At 35.2% G+C, this 22,858-nt stretch overlaps 1 long non-coding RNA gene across 1 annotated transcript in view; it reads right to left on the reverse strand.

The window, feature by feature from the left end:
• Positions 1-22,858, reverse strand: part of LOC129144104 (uncharacterized) — a 220,541-nt gene that overhangs the window by 195,480 nt on the left and 2,203 nt on the right. The window lies entirely within an intron of this gene.

Raw genomic sequence — 22,858 nt, forward strand, 5'->3', positions numbered from 1 at the left:
ATCAGAAAAGCATTGTCTCTATAGTATGTAACCGTAGGAGTGAGTTACCTGCAGTAAAACAGAAATTAGATTCTCTGCATCTTAACGAAGTATTATATTGTGTAAACACCGATGCAAAAGAATGGCAAGAACTTTTAGCATAACCACTAATACTGATTCCAAAAACGGGGGAAGAGGCATAAATGCTCTCATGTCTGTGTGCATACTTCTTTGCAGTGTGACATTAATGTTCCTTTCATCAAGAGGTAGAGGCAGTTTCTCTACCTACTTATGTTTGGGTCTGCCTCGTAACTCCCCGTGATCAATGGAATGTGATGGGTGTTATGTTATCAGAGTTCCAGGTCTATGCCTTAGAGGCCTTGTAGCTTCTCTTGTCAACCCCTTGGAAACCAAGTAACACTTTCTAAAGAAGCATGAGCTAGCCTTCTTGACAATTGGTGAGGGGTGTGGGTTTTGCCAACAGCCAGACATGTGAGCGAGGTCATCTTAGATTATTTCATCCATTAAGCCTCCAAGTTGCTGCAGTCCCATAAGTGACCTCATGTGAGACTCGCAGAAAAAATATCCACTGATCCCAGCTGAAGCAGAATTAGGAGAAATTCTACTATTCAAGAGAATTCAACAGAATTAGGAGAAAATAAAATTATTACTTTATTTTAAGCCACTGAAATATTTTTTTCTGAAAAAAGTGGCATATTTAATTGGTGCTCAACAAAGTTTTTCAGAAGATTAGAAGATTAATAATAACAGTTTGAAATACATTCTCAGAAATTGCAACTGCTGGGCCCAAAGAAAGCACAGGTTAAACCAAGATGAGTTCACTTCGTTTCATCTGATTCATTCATTCTCTACATCTCCTGCCTCTGCTGGAGCATGTTTTGAATTTCATATTTCAAAGCAATGATTGGACCAGGACAGCTAGTAAAGAACCTTGGCATTTCAGCTGTACAACACCATTCTCAAATCCTCTACAGGCCATTTCTCCTTTATCTTCTCCAGAGTTGGCCATATTCTAGTTTCTAACAATTTCTTATTTTCACCATAAGTTTTTTTCCAGATCCTTCTTCTCCTGAAGATGCTTCCTCAGAAACTAAGGATAAACCAGGTGCAAAGAAGTCCAAAATTGTTGCATAAATATCTGGCTTCATTAAATGTCAGTCTACATCTTCACTTTCACTTGTGAAAGCAATGAAATCTGGGCTAAAGAAGACATTTTTGACTCCTTCCATCCTAAATAACTGCTTTGCCAGAAGGGAGTAAAATGCTGCAGCTGGTGTGGGAAAATCTATGGTCCTTGTCTCTAAAATTGGTTTTCCTCTAATAAACTTCAAACTGTTGGGATTTGGGGTATGTTATGTTTAACTAAACTTATTTTATATGCAGTTACAACTAAGTGATAATTTCTGGTGAAACAGAAATTGAAACTAAATAACTATACATTTTACTACATCATTGTCCTATACATGTATCAGTTTGTGACATAGTGACCAGGCAGGCAGTTGGAAAAGTGGTCTTAATACATGTTGATAAAGAGGCTGTTTCTTAGAGATATGCAGATTTATCATATTTAACAGAATCACTAGCAAGGCTCTATAGCAATGGCTACAGTTTTCTCCAGCCACTATCATATGAGGTGATTTGTTACCCAGCAGTAGATAACTAATACATCCACCAAAAAAGACAGTATGTTTTGGTAAAAAGAATACTGAAAAGGCAGATGGTAATCTGGGTTCAAGTCCTAATTACACCAACAGATTAACCATGTGAAATTGGATGAACCTCTTAAGCTGTCTAGTCCACAATTTCTTCTTGTGCAAACAGAGAAAGTTTCATTGGACAATCTTTTTATTATTATTGTTATACTTGAAGTTCTAGGGTACAATCTTTTAAGTCACCTCAGCTATAAAGTTTATGCTTCTAACTTACTATATCTGACAGCAATTGTAGATCCAAATTAATTGAGCTTTAGTTTTAGAATATGGGTCATAACTGTCTAGAAAGCCTGGATTCTCACCTGCTAAAAACAATGATACCTCTTATCTTTCTCAGAACAATGATTCTGGAAAACATCTAAGGGAAACTGCTAGTTTGAAAGATACTTTTCTTTTACAAGCTGAATTAATACGATATGATCAGGTGAATAGTACTGGCTTGTATGTACAAACCTAACACAAAAGATGAACTTAGACAATTTTTAAACTTTCCCCTATTTGAGAGAATATTATTTGTAAAAATCCTTAGCCATGACAATAAATCCAAATAAAGGAATCTGCAGAAATACAGACGGAAAGTGTTGCACCAAGTTTTCAGAATTTCCATTTCCTAATGTCTTCATATCATTTTAAGTAGCAAGAACTAAAAATGATACGTGTTGTCTAATATTCCATTCTAACATAGACATCATTGAATCTACTTATTTTGTAGCTACCCAAATGTTAACCAGGATTTTGAATATAAACATTTCCTGAACAATCAAGATATTTGTAATTAGCCTCAGGAAATGTTTGTGGGCTCTGAGAAAGTGCCCTCTATCTGGAGTCTGATATCCAGAGCATTTGCAGTCGGCTTCCTAGCCATGTGACCCTGGGCAAACCACTAAGCTCTCTGAGCTGTAGTTTCCTACTCTAAAAAAAAAACAGATAAGGATATCTGTCCTAATTATTTCACAATGATATTGTGAGGACCAAATTGGAGGAATCAATGGAAAGGTTTTTACAAATGCTCAACTGGTAATACCCAGAGGAAAGGAAAAGTGAGGGGCCTGGATAATTCTCAAACCAATGCAATGCCTGAAAGTTGGCTGTATGTCCATAAAGCTGTAATGTTTGAGACAGAAATGATTAACACCAGAAATAGACTTTGTGTTTTCTTTTTAGGATCATTTACTTTTGTCAGTTGAAAACTTTTCCATTTTTTTCTTTTTTCAGCCCTTTTACTTTTTGTACCCCATGCTGTTCTCATTCATATGTTCAGTAACTCAACTAACAAACATTCATTGAGTTCCTAGAGAATGTGGAAGACACAGATGATCGAGACCTGCTCCCTGGCCTGAGGGGCCCAAAGTCATAAAGCAACAAGTCATTCCAAGGCAAGGAGAAACAGTAGTAATGAAATCACAGCCAAGGTGCCAAGGAAGCAGAAAGGAGGAACGACTCTCTTTTCTGAAAGGGAGAGAAAGATACACTGAGTGGCCTCTCCAAAGGAAGTGATTGGCATTTGAGCAGTATCTTGAAACATGAGAATTTTTCTAGGTAAACAAGGGGCATCTGAAGTAAATCATAAGATCACAGCATATGTAAAGCCCTTCAATAAATAATGATAAAAATAATATTAAGAGTTAACATCTAGCATGCATTTGCTATGTGGTAAGAAATGAGTTTAGACTATATTTTTAAAGTAGAAGGAAGATATTTTTCACACTTAGAGTATTTCACATAGCAAATGTTCAATTCCTGATTTTTTTAATTTACATAATCTTTTGGTGAATTAATGTCTCTAATTGGCGCCTCGGTGACATGATGCCCTCCAATGAAAATTTACCTCAAGGCTATGCATTTAGCAGTTTTTAAAATGTACCCTTTGGTTCAGTTTTGAAGAGAAAATAATTAATGATTAAGAAGTAGAAGTTGTAATAGCTTAACAATAATACATTCAGGACTCTAGTCTTTCTGTTTACAAGGTGTTCAATCTTTTAAAAAATTGCAACTAAAATGCTAGCTATTGGAATCATTAACAATTTAACTTGCACTTTCTGTGACATCAGTGAAAGGGTATTATTTATCACACTAAGTATATATTATAATCTTCTGTTGATAGTAAAAGATCAAAGATTACCTTGCATCAAACAGAATTATGATGCCATAACATTTTATCTTGTTACAGCTGATATCAATCACTAGGCAACAGTGAGCTGCAGAGGAGATTTTTCAGTCAGTATCCCTGACATGCTCAAACATCTGAAATATAGCAACCAAATCCTATGTGCATTGGTTGTGAAAGTGAAAAATGTAGTATAAACAAATAAGTGGCTGATTGCTAATATCATACATGTTGCTAAATATCACTTGGCTTCTGAGTGAAACCAATTGATAGTATTCTTACTAAGAGCCTCATTAAAAGAGAGAAAAGACAGCATCAATAAAAGGAAAAGTGGAACATTGTTTTAAATGGATGGTGGTAACATCCTCAATCACAAGATTAGGGCAAAGCCCCCTCCTAATGTAACTCTCTAGAGAAATATATATTCCCTCTCTTTCATCAGAGAGCTATATAAGGCCCTGACTGAAGTCACAAATCTCCCAAGCAAATCTTTCTCAGGAAAGGTCACAGCCTCTTTCTTGCGTCGATTTTGAGTTATATCCTAGGCTCACTCAATGGGTAATCTAGGCCAAGTTTTCCCCCATCATGATCATGTAACTGCATAGGACTTTTCCTCCCTTCTCATTATGGTGGTGGCTTTGCTTTTTAGATAAAGAGAGCAGAGTCCTTGAGTTTTTGCAATGTTCAATGTGCATCCAGCTCTCTCAAATACTGAAGCTATAGAGAGGAAAACATTTTAGTTGGAAAATCATTTGTTCATCTTCATATGCAAATTTTACAGCATGCTGATTCATGTCAAAAACTCAGCACTATATTCATCCCTTTGTCATACCTGCCTCTTTTTTGATATTTTTAAAAAGGAATTACAGATTAAAAAGAGCTTTATTATAAATCCCAAACTTTAACCCTTCCAAGGACTAAGTGAATATTAAAGTATTTAGCATTTATAAATTGTTACATTATTTATATTAACAATAAGAGTCACTCACCCTGTGAATCATAAAATCATTTGCCTGAAAATTGTATTTTCTTTTTTTCCTGTATCGAGATGGTCATATATCATATTATCGAGAACACAGCAAAACGTTCCCAAACATGCAAAATTATTGGATGGGGACATTCATTTTTATGCAAACTATATGCATATTCATATAAAACAGTTTGAAAAATGTATCAGATATAATTAGCATGTTTATGAATCTATTTGCTCTGCTATTAAGTAACAAATTTGTAGTAACCATGGCAACTGCAACATCACAGGCACAAGTTCTATTTTTGTAATAACATGAGTACTTTTCTTAAAGCAACATTCATGCTCAAACCTCACATTTTTAAAGTATTAAAAGAAGAGTTTTTAAAATATGTCATTTCATTTTTCATTAGACAAGGGCATATTTTATATTTGAGTTTAATTTATATTAAAAGCTGTTTCTTTTTTGATGTGTGTTGTATCCGTGTCTGTGTGCTTGTGTTTGCCAAAAATAATATTTAAGTGTAAAGAGGAAAAGAACCATGGAATAGCAGGGGTATGTTAGTTGACACCTGTGGTTATGAGATTGTTAATTTTTTAAGATTCCATTTCACTTGAAACAATACAAATATATTACTTTTCCAAATTTTTATAATAAAAATGAAAGCCAAATGTGATTTCTCATTAGGTTTTCATTTAAAATTCTTCTTTAGTTGTAGCCATTATGTTTTATCAAAATCTAAACAATAACATTTCTCTGCGTGGTCAATTTGGGGAGGCTATGTTTTGGTTAACACTTTGTTAAAATAAAGTTTTACTTATTCATCATCTTAGCAGAACCACTTTCAGACATGTCACCTGGGCATTATCTGTAACCTTGAAAACCTGACTTTCCTTCACTGTAAACTGGAGATTATAATAATACCATTATTAAAATATTTTGGGGAATATAAAATCAGAAAATGCCAGCTTGATAAAAACCTTCATAATCTTTAAAAATTACAATTCTATATTCAGATGCATTTTGTTAAAAATATCAAATCTAACCCTGAAATGAAAAGTTACAAACAATACAGGTCCTACAAATATCTGATTTCTGTATTTTCTCAAGAAGGGGCAGAGGTAAAATGGGTGTCTAGGAATTGGGATGATGAGCTTGGAAAAAAGGATTTTGTAAAAACAACTTTTTTCATTTAAAAAAAAAATGTCTGGCCTGGGTTTAAGTCCTTGAATCAATCTCTTACTGAGCCTCATTTTGCTCAGCTACATATGGAAATAATACTACCTACTTCTTTGTATTTTTCCACGAGTAAATATAAAGTAGTCATCATATCCTATGACACAGAAGAGTTGCCAATAAAAGTAGTTTACTTAATTCCCGTCCTTCATTTTAAAACTTTATTGACTTGAGAAAGTAAAGAGAGGGCTAAAGAGAAAGTCAGATGTTCATATGAATTTGGTCTTTTAGCTGTATGCTCTGAACCAAGGATAGGCTGGAAGGAAATTTCTCTGGACAGACCATAGGAGATGGTGTTTGAGCCAAGACTCAGTTGGCTTTGAGAAGAATGGCTTCAATCTGAGCTTCAAGGGTAAAGCTGTATGCCAGATGGAAAGGACATGCTCATCCTGAGACAGAGGAAGGGACTCTAATCAAACTAGATGGTAAACAGTAAAAGCAAACCCAGTGATACCAAACTCTGGAGCTGGCAAGGTAAACGAGAACCCAAGAAAGATGGAGAGAGTCTGTGGATCTTTAATTGTCCTCCTCTACCAATAGATTTAATATTATCTTGACCATTCAATGATAAAATTTCAGCCCCATTCAAGACACATCTATTCCCCCTTACTTTGCTCTATTTTATTCATAGCACTTATTACATTGAAATTTGATACGTAATTCACTTATTATTGTTATTTTGTGTCTGCTTCTACCTGCTAAGATGTATACTCCAAAGACTTGCATTTCTGTCTTCACTGTTTTTTCCTCAGCAACTACTTTTTATATTGAAACAATAAAGATTCTGCATGGTGTTTGGCTTCTAGTAAATACACAGTGAAGAATATTTGTTATTAATTTTTTTAATTTTTTCTCAGAGAATTTAAAATTAAGGTCTTCCTGAAGCTGCTGATAATGGAAATAATGATCTGCCTTATTGTCTTTGGGGAAAAGAACCTAATTTTGCCTAGATCGATCACTAGAAAGAGATCTAAACATCTAATCTTCCAAGTGACTAGAATCTGTGGCCAATTGAATACAAATTAATCCAATAGATTATTTGGTCAACCAGTTTAGTTGTTAAATCAAACAAATAATTATCAATCAAGTGATCATTTGCTAAGATGAATCTAATTTTGCCATGGATTCCATATACACCTTTATTTCTGTAAGATCTATTCTTTATTCATAAAAATAAATAATTTGAAAAGTCTATCCCTTTGACAGTATAAATAGCCCCAGGACTGAGTTGCTTACTTTAGAGTAGGTACACATTTTAACTGATTTGTTATCATTTAAAACTTCAGGAAGAAAATTAACGATGATGGTGTGATTAGGTCTAATTTATCTCAACCAATGCAGTAGACATAAATTCTCTCTAGTCAAAGTCAACATTTGTCAAGCTTACGTACCTTGTCTTATTTTGTGTGTGTATTTCAGAGGCATAGAAATAGGAGTCATTTTCTGAGCAATAATGTAGTTAGTGATATATTAAACATGACTTACAAGTTTTCTAATGATAAGAGATATAAACAGTAAAAACAACAGGGAAGGAGTGTTGCCTATGTCTTAGGAAGAACTGGAAAAGCAATGGGTTGGTCAGGTGTGCTACTAGCAGTTGGTGAGGCAATCTGGATCAGATTGCAAGGTAAGTGAAATGAGAGGACCATAAACCAGTCAGCTGCATTTTAGGGGACTCCTTATAGGAAATTTAGAAAGAATATTTTTACTCCAGTTCTATATATCAAACAGAACAGGGACTATCTGGATGCTCACAGACCTAGTCTTATTTCAGCTGTCTCAACAGAATTGTGTGTCCGTTGAAAAGCACATATCATGATGGCTGAAAAGGATCTTATTTAGTTAAACTGTATGACCAATTGCTGTAATGAAAATATTTCAAATACATCATGTCCCCACTTGATGTTTATTCATTCATTCTGGAAAAAAATGTTGTTAAATTTAAAAATAATAGTATACATTGTGAACAATTATAAGGTTCAAAAATAATATTAACCAATGAAAATCCAATTGCAAAGGGCCCTAAAGACAAGGAGAAAAAATGATTTTTATTCCTTCTCATGCTGTGGTGAAGACTGTCCTATAAAATTTGTATCCCAGAAACAGAATTGTAACAAGGCCCAGCAACACTATTTTGTAGCCTCCCTTTCCTTGCCTTTCAATGTGGCTTCATGATTTTTCTCTCCAACAATAGCTTCTCTTCCAGCCGAAGCTATTGTTATGCATAAGTTCTGTTACTTACAAGGTTGGCCCATAAAGCTCCCTAAACATCCCTTCAGGTTCTTCTCTCCTTAATATGAGTAAGAATGATGTGTTTAAGATGGTATAGTTCTTGTCAACCCAGGTCCTCAAATGATATTCATTCATTCAACAAATATATATTGAGTGCATCATACGCTGCTAGGCACTAGGTACTATATGGTTCTAATAATTTACAAAACTGGACCTATTTTATCAAAATGATTTAAATGTTATTTCAATAAATTCAATCATGCCATTCAAATATGTGATTTCATAACGTATTTAACGATGTGAGAAATGAGTGTGATATTTAAACTGAAAAATGCCAGACGTAACACTATCTATATAGCATAATCCTAATTTTGTTTGACGTTATAAGAGTTGCATAGGCTTTTTCACACCCCATTCCACTCCCCTGCAGCATCAGAGGCTCAGAAACTAAAAATGGCTTATTGTATATCCCCTTGTAGCTAGTGCTCCAGATGTGATTTGGATTCCCCTTTGATTTGGGTGGGAGTTATGCAGGGAAACAAGGAGAGAAGCAGGATGCAAGGCACCTATCCAGGTTGTTTGTGTGGATCAAGGCAGTAACAGTGAGGTGCTGGAGCCAGCAGTCATGAGGGGAGGCTTCTTAATTTTGCTGATTCCTGTGAGTGGCAGACACAGTAGTCCTCTGGCTTCTGCTGTGCTTTGGAGTCATTTCTGAAAGCTGGGAATAGACACTGATTTTTCAGCCCTGCAAACACTTCTGTGATCTATCCATATTCTCTAGTAAAGTATTCTGTGCTTAAACTAGCTGAAACGGTGTGTGTGTGTGTGTGTGTGTGTGCACATTGTTATATCTGAATTATTAGATTAAAGATTTCTTAACTGAATCTAACCCATAAGTCATTGGCAATTATTATTATTTTAATTGCATATAAAAGGCTTATTCTGCGTAAGTACTTTAACTCCAAATTAAATGTTCTAGTTGCTTCTGAAATTACTCTTTAACCATATTCTTTTCTTATGTCTCTATTGTGATAGTATGGAATCATAGAAACAGCAACTTCTCTAAAAGTGCTGTTACATAAGGCATTTATAGTCATAGCATTAACTATATTCCAAAACCATGTGACTAAAAGCATTTATGGTCCTTAACAAAAAACAACAGTACAAATTATAAGTGCTGAAGATTGGGACTGGCATTAGCCCCAGTGGAGCCAAATCAGTTGAATACTCTAAACAATTTTATAGACACTTTTTTAAAAACAAAATAATCCAGAAACTTTTCAAACCATATATTTAGATATTATAAGTGCATAGAGCTTTTGTAATAATATTTATTATTATTAAACAGACATTTGTTTTGCCCAGATGTATGGTGTCACTCAGAATTGAAAATGTACTGGCATTTCTAGCATAATCATATGGAGACCTCTTAATGAATATTTGCATAATTGTAATAGTATACTCCATTGGTATAATGAAATGGAAAATACATGACCACATCTTCTTGTTGGAAATTGATAGGCCCTCAATAAAGTAAAATAATGATAATAATTGGTATCAGTGCCTTTTGGATTAACAAACAAAAAACTTCTGCACTACCCCTGTTTCCATACTTTCAACCACAACTTTCAAGACTAGCAAATAAAGGTTGATATCACTTGGATTATGTTGCCTTTTTCATTTGCTTTCAATGCACTTCCATTGTGCTCTTGCCAGAGAACAATGTTATAATGCCTGTGACAGAATTGCAGTGATTATCCAAATATTTTAAACATCATGTTGCACAAGTATTTCACAATATATCACTATCTACCTTCAGCCCAGTTTTTATTCTCTTCCTTCCAAATTCCATGTCTTTACCTTGATCAGAACTACTTAAGAAAAGGAAAAGGTCACAGATTACTTGGGAATGTTTGAGTACACCCATTACTGCTGAATCAGGACCTGGTCATACCCAGACCTGGTGACCATATTCTGCCAGGGAGTGCAGTCTCACAGGCTGTTCCCAGGCCAGCTACTCCTAGCTGGGGACTCACTCTCTGTGCCTCCTACCATTGCTTTTTGTCTCCCTCCTCAAGTGTGATGTGCCTAACTTTTTACACAAATATTCCTGAATGTGTATACAAATGTATATGTATGCATGAAGAGTTCACTTAATTATAATTATAATTCACTTAATTAACATATTCTAAATTCATTTAGAACATAATGCAGCATCTAGTGTGATTTCTGTTATGGTAGAAATGTAAAACCTCTGTTGAATTTCATTGAATTATGACAAATTTTTTTTAATATTCTAAAGTAGAAATGTTTTTCTCTATTTTTTGTGATTAAGTAATCTAATGTTTATTATACAAAAGGTTAAAAAGTCACATATAATCCCCCATCCAGTTATAACTAGAGTGAATAAATTAATGTACTCTGGTTTCTTGACAATTTTTGATGCAAATATACACATTTTTAATAAAAAAGAGTGTTCTATTAATACCATTCTGTTGCTTTCTTTTACAATTTAAAAATATTGGCCGGGCACGGTGGCTCACGCCTGTAATCCCAGCACTTTGGGAGGCAGAGGTGGGTGGATCACGAGGTCAGGAGTTCGAGACCAGCCTGGCCAAGATGGTGAAACCCCGTCTCTCCTAAAAAAAAATACAAAAATTAGCCAGGCGCGGTGGCAGCACCTGTTATCCCAGCTACTCAGGAGGCTGAGGCAGGAGAATCGCTTGAACCTGGGAGGTGGAGGTTGCAGTGAGTCGAGATCACACCTCTGCACTCCAGCCTGGGCGACAGAGCAAGACTCCGTCTTAAAAAAAAAAAAAATTCACATGTTCAGGTGAGACAGATGAGTCATGAGGATCTGTATCAAGTTTTGCTCTATGTATCCAATATTATCTCTTCATCTCCTTTTCAAGAAAATTTCCAATAACAACCACTGATAGATTCCAAAACAAACAAAAAAGAACAAATGTGTCACAAGAGGCATTCTCAGTTCCTGTAGTATAATGTAGTAAAGTAAATCTTCATTTCTCCACACTATGTCCAAAGGGTCATATAGAACAACAAAGAAAGTAAGTAAAACCACTTATCCCCCAGCCTGCAGAATAACTAGGATAGAAGGACCACTACAAGTTTCCAGTTCTGTGTAAATATGAAAATAAATGCCCAAATCTAGCAGAGGAAGCTCCTGAGCCCACATCAAGCACAGATTCTACACATGAATACCCAGAGGGAGCATTAGCTGACCAGTGTGGTACACAGTTAAAATGCTCATACCCCCCATCCCCTGGCCCAGAAAAAGAAAGTCCAACCTTGAGATGAGGAAATACAAGAACAAGTCTGAGATCTGATAGATCAGAGCACCATAGACTGGGAAATCAACAGGAAAGGGATAAAGTGCATGAAACAAGAAGTAGGTCCCTGGGAAAGCACCACTTCTGCAAGGAAAATACCAACTTGCAGAGGATGCTCTTGGAAGCTTGAGAGTGCAGGAAAATATGGAAAAAAGAGATGAAACTTAAGGAGTCTGCACAAACAAAAAAAGAGTCACAAAATCAAAACACATAGCCCTCCACTATCCCCCTACCCAAGAGAAAAATAAATGCAATCAAAGAAAATCAATTTCACCATATTACAAGAAAGACTCTTGGCCTAAGAAACCTAATGAGCCATGCAAGCACATCTCCTTTTTCTACATAAAACTTATTTCTAGTCTAAGAAAATTAAACATGTTTAAAATTTTTTAGAAAGATAATGTCAAACAACATTCATACAAAACTATTTTATAAGAAAAATGGAAAATTCAAATCAAAATAGTTCAGCATATATTCTCCTTAATAAAATGACAATAAAGCATAAGGAAACTGAATTAAAAATCCTTAAACAATAATTTACAGAATTTTTTTTAGAAAAACTTAAATCATAAGTTTATAAACTTCAAAACAGAAACAGGCAAAAAAGCATGAAGATATGAAATAAGAATTGACATTCAGAACAAAAGGCATTCTTAAAAAGACAAAAATCATCTTGGAAATAAAAACTAACAAAATGCTCAAGCGAGAATTAATTCAACAACAACAAAAATAGATTATAAGAAATGCTGAAAAAAATGCAAGTATAGCATTATGCCAATGAAAACAAAGAGAAAAATCAGAGAAATGTAGTTGACATAGAAAGTAAATACAGAACATCTACTATAGAAATAATATAATCCCCTGAAAAATAAAAAAGCAAAACAATGAAATAGAATTAATATATAAAATTAAAATCAGAGAAAAACATCCTGAAAATAGATAAAGACATGACTCCCATATTTTAAAAGGCCCATATGTACCTGAAGAAATCACCTAGACAAACTCTAATAAAACTAGTATTTTTTTTTTAGCCATTAGACTGTAAAGGTGAAGAAAAATCCTGTTGGTTTACTCAACACACACACACACACACACACATCAGCTCTATCAATCTAAACAGAAAGAGAAACAGACAAGCAGATAAAATGTCTATAAAATGTAACATTGATAAATCAAGGTGAATGGTATCTGAGTGTCCATTGAATTATTCCTTCAACTTCTTTGTAGGCTTAATTTTTAAAATAAAAGCAGAAAAATTATCACAAGCAACACATACAAAAAAGATAATGAGCAATGTTTATGTAAATTATTTCCTAATTTCCTATCATAATGTCATAATATTTTTGGCTGCATAATGTTCTCTGTAAGAATTTTATGCCATTTTTTAAACCAACAAACCCTTCTTTGGCATTTAGGATTTGCTTCAATTATTAGAAATCTTCAAATTTTGAACATGGGTTAAATTTTTTTTAATGAACCAAAATGAGAACAAAAAGTAACCTGGCAACAAAATAATGAGACTGACTTTTGAAATGATTCCAGAAGACAATCTTAAAAAAAGTCTTAGCAATGTCAACATGAACAGAATAAATATAATCATTTTGAAAGGTGAAATGACATTTGCTGTGTAAATTTCATAGTTTGTTTCAAAAAAGAACCTTGAAAATAAGTAAAATTAAAAAGTAGAAGAAAAAAGAGAAAATGTATTACTTTATAGTCACACTGAAAAAAAATTGTAGGGCTATGGATATATCTCAAAAGATAGTACCACTTTCCCTTGATCGATCGATCTTTCTTTCTTTCTTTCTTTTTCTTTCTTTCTTTCTTTCTTCTCTTCTTTTTTCTTTTCTTTTGTTTTCTTATACAAGCAGTCTAGTGTGATTAGTTGGCGGACTGCTCGAACATTCATTGAAAATGTACCATGGAAAGCATAAATATATGATCCCTTTTCTCGTACCACTCACATGTTTTTAGGGTACAGGTATGTACCTAAGAGCTATAATATGGTAACACAAGCATGCACCTAGCATATATAATGTAGGTAATACAGGCATACAAATAACAGTTATAAAACAGGTAAAGAGCAATCTGATATGTGCCATAGCAGAGGCAGAGAAAGTGCAGTGCCGCATAATAGAGACGAGATGGTGCTTGGTTCAAATTTTTCAGAGGATGCCCAAGAACAGTAACAGAAAGTTACACAGATGCATAGGCCATGACTCAAGTGAGAAAAGGCTTCCCCAGAGAATTATGGGAAAAGTCTTGTAGTCAGAAAAAAAAAAACAAAAACAAGATTTAGAGATCTTTGAGAATTACTGGATAAATGCAGGACACAATGTATGACAGCAAATATCCATGAGCTCATTCAAAAGATACTTATTGATGCTGGGCACAGTGGCTCACGCCTGTAATCCCAGCACTTTGGGAGGCTGAGTCGGGTGGATCACCTGAGGTTAGGAATTCAAGACCAGCCTGGCCAACATAGAGAAACCCCATCTCTACTAAAAAAAAAAAAAGAAAATTAGTTGGGCGTGGTGGCGCGTGCGTGTAATCCCAGCTACTCGGGAGGCTGAGGCAGGAGAATTGCTTGAACCCAGGGGACGGAGGTTGCAGTGAGCCAAGATCATGCCACTGCACTCCAGCCTGGGTGACAGAGCAAGACTCTGTCTCAAAAATAATAATAATAATAATAATAATAATAATAATAATAATAATACTTATTGAGCACTACCATGGGGAGACTTGGCTGATATGCTCAGGATTTTGAAATTGGTCCTCAGAAAATACAGAGTTTTGAAGGCTTTGAAGAAGTGTGGAATGTGGTGATCATGCAAATGGTTAGTGGCATATGAGGGCCTGTCTTGGTCCAACACTAGACATCATAGTCTGCCTTGACTTTGTACAACTGACATGACCAACAAGTTTATCTATCACTCCTGTGGCAACATGGTTTCTGCCTTAAAAACACTTGATTTCCTGATCAAAATTACCAACTTTCTATTACTCTACACAATTATCCTAATGAGCAACCCAAGGTTCTCTAGAGTAGTCATATGGCTGACACACAATAACAATAACAGAAGAATCAGCCCTAAGCTATATCACAGTATATATACACATGAATGCTGAATAAAGAAATAATTTTTCTTCTAAATGGCCAGATATGGGTATAGCATGATTAATCATAGAGAAAGAAAAACGGCCCACTTATTCACTTTTTTCTTCTGAATGTTTGGACATAAAATTGGTTCAATCTAAAGGTTTCTACAAACTCCAGAAACATTCTCCATATGTCTGGCAGAGATACCTACTTTGTCTGATGCGTCTCTGTCCCTTTCAATCACAGGGATGAAGATAATGTACTACATCAAGAATTATGACTTGATTGGAAGTACGTGTGATTTTCTAGGTCTTCTGGAAAGTACTGTACATTTGGTTGTTGTGTTTTTACCTGATTTCAATTTGAAGCCAACCTTTGAATAAATCTCCTTTGGCTGAACTGCTGTTAGTTTCGGCCTCGTTTGATTTAGGCAAAAAGAGTACAATCATGTGCTGAAAGATAGAGCTAAATTTCCTGCACAAGAAAGTAGAGACATTGCCCCACTCCTCCTGAGGATTAAGTGACAAAATGAAACAAACACTGGATTGGGATAGAGGACACTTGGATGCTAGGAGTCAATCTGTCTCATTCATTCATTCATTCATTCAATAACTAGTTATTGAGCTTCCTATCCACCAAGCACTGAACTAGGCATTGAAAAGAAAAAGACAGCATTGACTTGGAGAAATAACCTTATTCTGAGTTAACCTTCTCAAAAACTTTCAGTATTGGGATATCTCCAACATAGTCATGAACTCCGGATGATTTTAAGAACCAAGTGGAGAATATGTGAAACGAGGATGAGAATTGGTAAGAGTGGTGAGGGATCATGCTGTACTGGACACTCTATGCCCCAGCTAAAGGCATTCAAATTCAATTTTTTGAAATATAATATATTGGTGGGGGGGAACCACATATGTGAGCCCAATTTGGAGTGCTTCCAATTTCCCATCCTTGAACTATGTAATTTATAGGATTTTCTCTGTTCCTCACATCACTTTCATACTTTAAAATGAAGGAATGAGGCCAGGCCCAGTGGCTCACATGTGTAACCCCAGCACTTTGGGAGGCTGAGGTGGGAAGATCATGAGGTCAAGAGATTGAGACCATCCTGGCCAACATGGTGAAACCCCGTCTCTACTAAAAATACAAAAATTAGCTGGGCATGGTGGTGCGCACCTGTAGTCCCAGCTACTTGGGAGGCTGAGGCAGGAGAATTGCTTGAACCCGGGAAGCGAAGACTGCAGTGAGCCAATATCACGCCACTGCACTCCAGCCTGGTGACAAAGCAAGACTCCATCTCAAAAATAAAATAAAATAAAGGAATGAATGAATGCACAAATGAATCTTGTTCTTTAAAGCTTGACTTCTGTTTAGTTTTTCAGACATGCCTAGTCAGACACAAATTTTGCCAGGAGTCCCTTCTTCCATGAGTTGGTTCTATAGAAATGAGAAGCAAACTTGAGGAAAAGAATGGAAGTAGATAGGAAAAGGAGTTGATGACACATTGGCCCACTTTGCTGTTTCATTTTAGGTTGAACCTACCTATACACTCTTCCACTTCTACACTTAGCCTAAGCTCAGAAGTGCCTTTTAGTCAAAATCTTTGTCTTAGATCTATGATTTAGATTTGGTGCTAAACAAGATACATTTTCAACCTGTGAAGTATTAAGTACAGCATCTGACACATGGTAAGTGTTCCATAAATGAGAATTGTGAAAAAGCCACACTGCGTTGTATATAAGAGCCTTCCCTCATAAATCAGAACTTGATTTGAAACCAGGCTCTACTTTTTTTTACTAGACGGGAGACTTTGAACAAGGCATTTCAGTCTCTGTAGTCTTAGTTCTCTCAGAGTAATTTCATGTGGGGTTGCTGTAAGATGCAACGGGATAAGATGTGTCCTATATTCAGCACAGTGACTGGCATTTAGCAAGAACTAAAGAGGCACCGGCCATTTTGTCAGCAATGATGAAAGTTCTGCTTATTTTTAAAAAACATTCTCATTTATCTTTCTGGAAATTGATATACAAAATATCTTGGGAGCACATTATTAAATATATCATAAAAATTACTCTAAAAGAAGTCTTACATATCAACTGTAAAAATTATACACATTGGATGGTTCTACAAAGAGTTTAATCATTGCTTTATCTTGTATAAGCCTAGAGAAAACCAAGTGGCACAAGGATCAATATCAAACTTCAAATTTTTTTTTCAAAAGGAAAATCTTACATCTAGAGTTCAGGCACATTTTACACATCAGTGAAAATTCCAATCGATATTTCTGAAACTTGTTGGCTGGCATAGATTTTCTATATAGTTGGAAAATTGTATCCAGTTAAATTGTGAAATGTTTAAACAAGGCAACAGAAGTTATGCTGGTATAAATGCAAATAATATTTTAAAATTTAGTGACTAACCAAAGTCTCTAATCTTTGGTCTTATCTAAATCTAGGGAAATTAGTTTGATGATTCGAAGTCCTATTTGTGTGTTCATCATCCACATTCTGTTCATTTTTTGAAATCAAAAAGGGACATCCTATTTTTTTGCATAAAAGCTTATTTTAATCAACAAACAACCATCATCCCACTGAAAATAATTAAATACCTATTTAAAACATAAAAGTCAGTATTTTCAAAAAGTGTACTTTTATCATTTACTTCTGTTTTTTAAAGTTTGGTTAGGATGAGGTATTTTATTTTTTTGAACGAAAGCTTTTTTCAGATGACACTAAAGGGCTGCCCTCCCTCTCTTCCACCCATATCCATACCAATCATTTCTGTGCCTCAAAGCAATTTCTGACATGAGTAGCATCTCTTCAACATGCTAGCTGCCTGAACCTTAAAAGTAAACACTAACAGTGAAAATAATCCCTCAACTTTTAAAAGGAAAATCTCAGAGGTACCATAATGCTAAGGAAGACTTCATTTCACCCTGGATTTTATTTAACTATTATTCTGAGTTGTCTCTTTTCAAAGCAGGAAACATTTCTCCTTTGGCAATGTTCTAAGCAAATGACTTTATTTCAATTATATAAACCATAAATAAACAGAAATAAAAGAGATTAATGAGCACCGGTGCAACTGAATGACAGTCGTTAACGACAATTTTGCTTTATTGAAAAACCTCTCTCTGACTTTTGTTCCATTAAGACCATATCCCAATTATCTCAGTTTCATTCTGCCATTAGCAACCTTATTTTCTTAGAAATAGTACTGATAGATGGGTTTTAAACTGTACTTTTATAAGTAAGACAGACTACAATCAAGAAAGGGGTTCCCATGTATAGTTTGTGGGAATACGTTTGAAATGATCACACTTCCTAACTGGTCTTGCAAATCAGACTTCAGCTAAATGTAGTACTCCATTATAAGGGACAGGGGAAAAAATTGAATGTTGGAGTTCAAATTCGTATAATAATTAGAAGGGACATTTATTTCAAAATGTGGAGGACTTGACAGTAAGAAAATGACAGAAATTCAGCTCCACCGTGAATTATAAATGTCAAATTACTGGTATGCATGTAAAAAAGTATGTAGCTATTAGAAACCATACTCTGCATTCACGTGCAGTGCTTCTGCCTTTATCAGTTTCTTATATTCCTCTAAGGTGTTCTGTCATTCACTGTCAAATTTTCAGTGTAAGATTATAAGACATATGTCAGATCAGTGTCCAAAGCTTTCCAGGTTCTGGACACACCAATGCAGTCCCATATTTTACACAATATTAAGTATATTAAATGGGAAAAGCTGCTCAGTTATTAGAAGTCAGTTACAGAGGGTACTCTAGCATGTGATATCATCTACTCTGAGGAATGCAAAGTGCAGGGAAGGGGGGAGCAGCATGACTCTATATTGTGTGTGGACTCACGATGCTGTCAGAGTGTCAGCAGGATGAACAATGAAAAGGATGTTAACTAAATTTTGATGTGCAAGAACATGTGTTTAATTTGCAAGATGCTTTGTTTAATTAAAAGGTAAATACCATTTACAATTCCTCTTGCAGACAAATTTAGAGCTGCAACAACACCTACAGAGTGTTCAAATTGCCAGCAGAATTTCCTGGATGCATTTGATCAATTAAAAGGGTACACATTTGGGGAAAAATAATTATTTTGTTCCATTTGTTTTCAAATAGAAATGGCTTTATTTTCCATAAACAGATTATTCCTAGAATTTAATGCCTAGCTAAGTATGGATTTAAAGATCCAAAAACCATATTATTATGTACCTGGTGCAGAGCAAACATATCTGAAGGCTAAAAGCTTCTCTTGTCACTCAACCTCCATCTCAAATAGGATTTGTTTTCCTCTTTCTGTCTGTCTGCTTTTCTTTTTTTAGCAGGTTAGCTCCAAAAGGAATGTGGGTCACAAAGACCCTTTCACCCCTTCAGAAAGATAACCTCATTCACATTATTTGGGAGCTTCAACATAATTATTCCGTAAACTCTGTTCAATCTTAAGGCAGATCGAAAAGATCTCAGATCTCATGTTTTCCTTTATTTAAGATTTGCTACTTTTTTCAGTGACCATGGTGGGAGAGGATGCTATTACTTCTTCAGCCGGCCTCAGGGCACAAAAAGTTGAAAAAGACCCAGACTTCTTTACTTACAACTTCTAATCTCCATAATACAGGTAGTAGAGATAACAATTCGACCACATTTCTGCAATTCAACACTTCCTATAGTTGTAGCTTGGTTTCAGATATGCTTGGAGGCAGGAAATATACCAGCGACTCTCCAGAGAATCCAACTTAATCATTTACCTGGTTGATACCACCACATGACATCTGACAACATGAAAGAGAAATTCTGCAAAACTTCTTCAACAGTTCACATGCAGTGAATTGGACTTGGGTGGCCCCCGCTATGTAGTAATCATCTAATAGTTTCTTTCAACCAGTCCTGCTTACATGTTTTGTGTTACACGACTAACATGTAAAATACTAAAATATGAAATAGCCAAACTATTATACTATTAACATATTATATTATAAACTATATCTGTTACATTAATATATCATCAGAACTCCAAAGAAAATAAAAATTAAACTGGCAGAAAACAGTACAAAAGAAACTTCAGTGGAGTAAATGCACTTTTCCCCCTTGTAATATCAGACAAAACCCTTCTCTCCCCTGTCCCAAATTAACAAAAGTTTCATTCTGTATATTTGCCGAGAGGGAGCTTCATTTCATTGCCAAGTCAAATACAGTAAAACACTAGGAAAAAAAAGTGCTCCTCTCAAGTGGCAAATATGGATATAAGACAATTGGCAATTGGTCCAAACCTTGACAGGAAAAATTCTTGTGAGGAAAGTGGCAGTTTTAAGGAAGTTACTACATCCTAGTCATTTGATAATTTTTCATTTCAATGCCCAGTGTATGTTCTCTTTGTAATAACCAGTTCTATTTTCTAAAAAAACACCGTTTTTAATGCATCTCACAATCACAAAACCCAAGATTTTACAGAATTGAATTATTTATACCTTTCCCTCACCAATTATTCCATTGATGAGGGAAGACTACCGTATATCATATTCTAAAAGGGAAAAGTTGAGTTAATCACAAAAACCAATTATAGTAAGCCTTGAAGCTTCTGCCTTAAACTCAAGATAGTGCTCTCTTGCTCTTTGGTTCATCTGCTAGGACAGTCTAATATACATTTGAAAATATGTCAAACATCTTGTTAAATAATTTCCTCTTCGATCTCTTTTTTATTTCTTTATCCCAGCTCCTGTACAAGTCTATGTTTTCTCAAAGGCATTTAATCCCCAATTCACAGAAAGACCCTGTGAAGACTCTGGGAAACAGTCTTCCTTGGTCCATGGATGGATCATCTGAGAGGGCTCTACTTACCTGGTTAGGGTTTGCTATGACCATTTACTACTAATTTCCAGTTGGTGATTTCATTATTTGGCGATTTCATTATTTAGTGATTCATTACTTGGTTTCATTATAAGTTCCTCAAATTTCTTTAACAGAAAAAGCAGAAGAATATCAGCATATTTTTGTCTGCTTTGAATTTTATAACCTATTAAAGGTAATTTTTAAGAAAAATGTCTTTATAAAATGTCTTTATAGCCACTGTTAAGACTGCCATTTGATTCTGTCCCACTCCACCACCAGAATATGTTTCAACAAATGAAGGCCTTTTTTCAGGATTGTTTTATTTTTCCCTCTGTTGAATTCCTAATGCCTAGAACAGTTGCCAAGTTCATGACAATAACTAGTTGTTGAATGAGTGACTGAATCTCTCACAATGAAAGAAGTAGGGACGTGATGCTGTGAGAATGCATGGGTCTTAGAGCTTGAATACAGAAAATCTGGGTTCCAGTTCCCATTCTTCCTCTTACTAGATGGGTGATCTTGAGAATTCTGTATTACCTCTCAGGACATCAACTTATTCATCAGTAAAATAAAAGGGTTAGACTAGATCATTTCAAAAAGCCCTTCTTCGGGTCTAAAAATCTGTGAACGCATTTATGGTATAAATTCACACAGACAAGCAAGCTTCATTATATAACATAATGGTTCAAAACTGATATTGATACTAAGGGTTTTAATGAGAGGTGAGAAGGAAAAAAAATCCCAACTTGACAATAACAATCATATTTAAGTAAATTAAACCTTTGGAAAAATCGCAGATCCCCAGCATGACAGGAGGCCATGTGGCCAAATAATTTGCACACAAATGACCCAGAAAGCTAAGACATGGGCTGCAGCCCAGTCAGTGACTTAAGGCAGTTCATCTGGTTTTCTCTGATACTTTGAGCCTTACTGAAAATGGAGGAACCCTAAAATCGTTTTTTGAAACATATTCTGGACCTGAACTACCTTTAACATAAAGGGTAAATCAATTTCCACAATTTACTTCAGTACATCATAAGTGTGTCTTAAAGTGTGGATGCCAGTCAAAAATCTTTGGTCAATTAATATTGTATATATTTTTTTCTGTTAAAGTGTTCATTCCAGAGGTTTGTTTTGACATTTTTACTGTAACCATTCACAGTTGCAAAGAAGAAATATATGAATGGAGATGAAAAGCACCAAAATCTTGTTAGTGTTAAACTCCTTTGTGAACAAAAGCTAGCAGAAATAAATGTAATGTGGAATGGCTTTCCTGGAGTAGGGTAGGATGGGTCTTGGGGGGTGGAGAAGACTAAATTGGTACTGAGACGAGCCTTTCAGATATCTTTTTAACTGCTTTAACTGCTTTTCAAGCAAAGCTGATGTAGTTATTTTAGTCTTTCGCCATTTTTGTCATTTAATTCACCACTGAGAATAGCCCTATTTCCACATTTGCATCCTTTCAGTATAAAAAGGTATTCACAATTAAGGTGAAAGAAAGCTTCCTCACTGAGAAATATGGGATTCGGGCTGTTAATGATCTACTGCTTAGCATTTTCAGAAAAACCAAGGATCTTTTTGTGTTTCAGCAGTATGGTTAACTGGAATGGATATAGAACCTGGATCTGCAACTCTGGGTTTAAGGCCTGGCTATGCACTTTGCTATGGTAGCTAAATGGATTCATTCTCTCAGTTTTCTCATCTGCGAAATGGGGATAGGGAGTTCATAACAAACATTTTAAAAAGCAAATATCTCCCTTTGATCAAATGCTTTCATTCCAGGAAAAGAAAATATTTTCTTCTTTTCTTTATGAAAAACAAGACTGAGACCTGAAATATTAGCTTAGTTACTACCAGTCTGAATTCAATACAATAAACCTGAGTTCTCAAGATATCTCTTTTACTGCCTGCTTTCAGATCCTTGCTCTTCTGCTTACCAACTGTTATAACCTTGGTCAAGTAAATAAATCTTCCCAATCCTTACTTTCCTTCTCTGTAAAATGAGAAACTATCGTAGTACCTAATCCACAGGATTGCAGTGGAAATTAAATGAGAAAATGACGGTAAAGGTTGCAACACAGCACCTGGCAACGAATAAGCACTCAACACATGTTAGTTTTTATTGTTATAATTGCGATTTTATCCTCAGGAGGAGCTGCAACTCTTTACGACCTGTTCAGATCTCCTGGATTGATGAACACAGAGGAAAGATACCAGATCCCTCTTCATTTCAGCCCCATCCCCTTACTTATTAGCAGTTCAAAGATTCTGTCATCCACCTGAAAATACCAAATAAGAAAAC

This window comes from Pan troglodytes, chromosome 1, assembly GCF_028858775.2.
Source record: "Pan troglodytes isolate AG18354 chromosome 1, NHGRI_mPanTro3-v2.0_pri, whole genome shotgun sequence".
NCBI classification, from domain to species: domain Eukaryota; kingdom Metazoa; phylum Chordata; class Mammalia; order Primates; family Hominidae; genus Pan; species Pan troglodytes.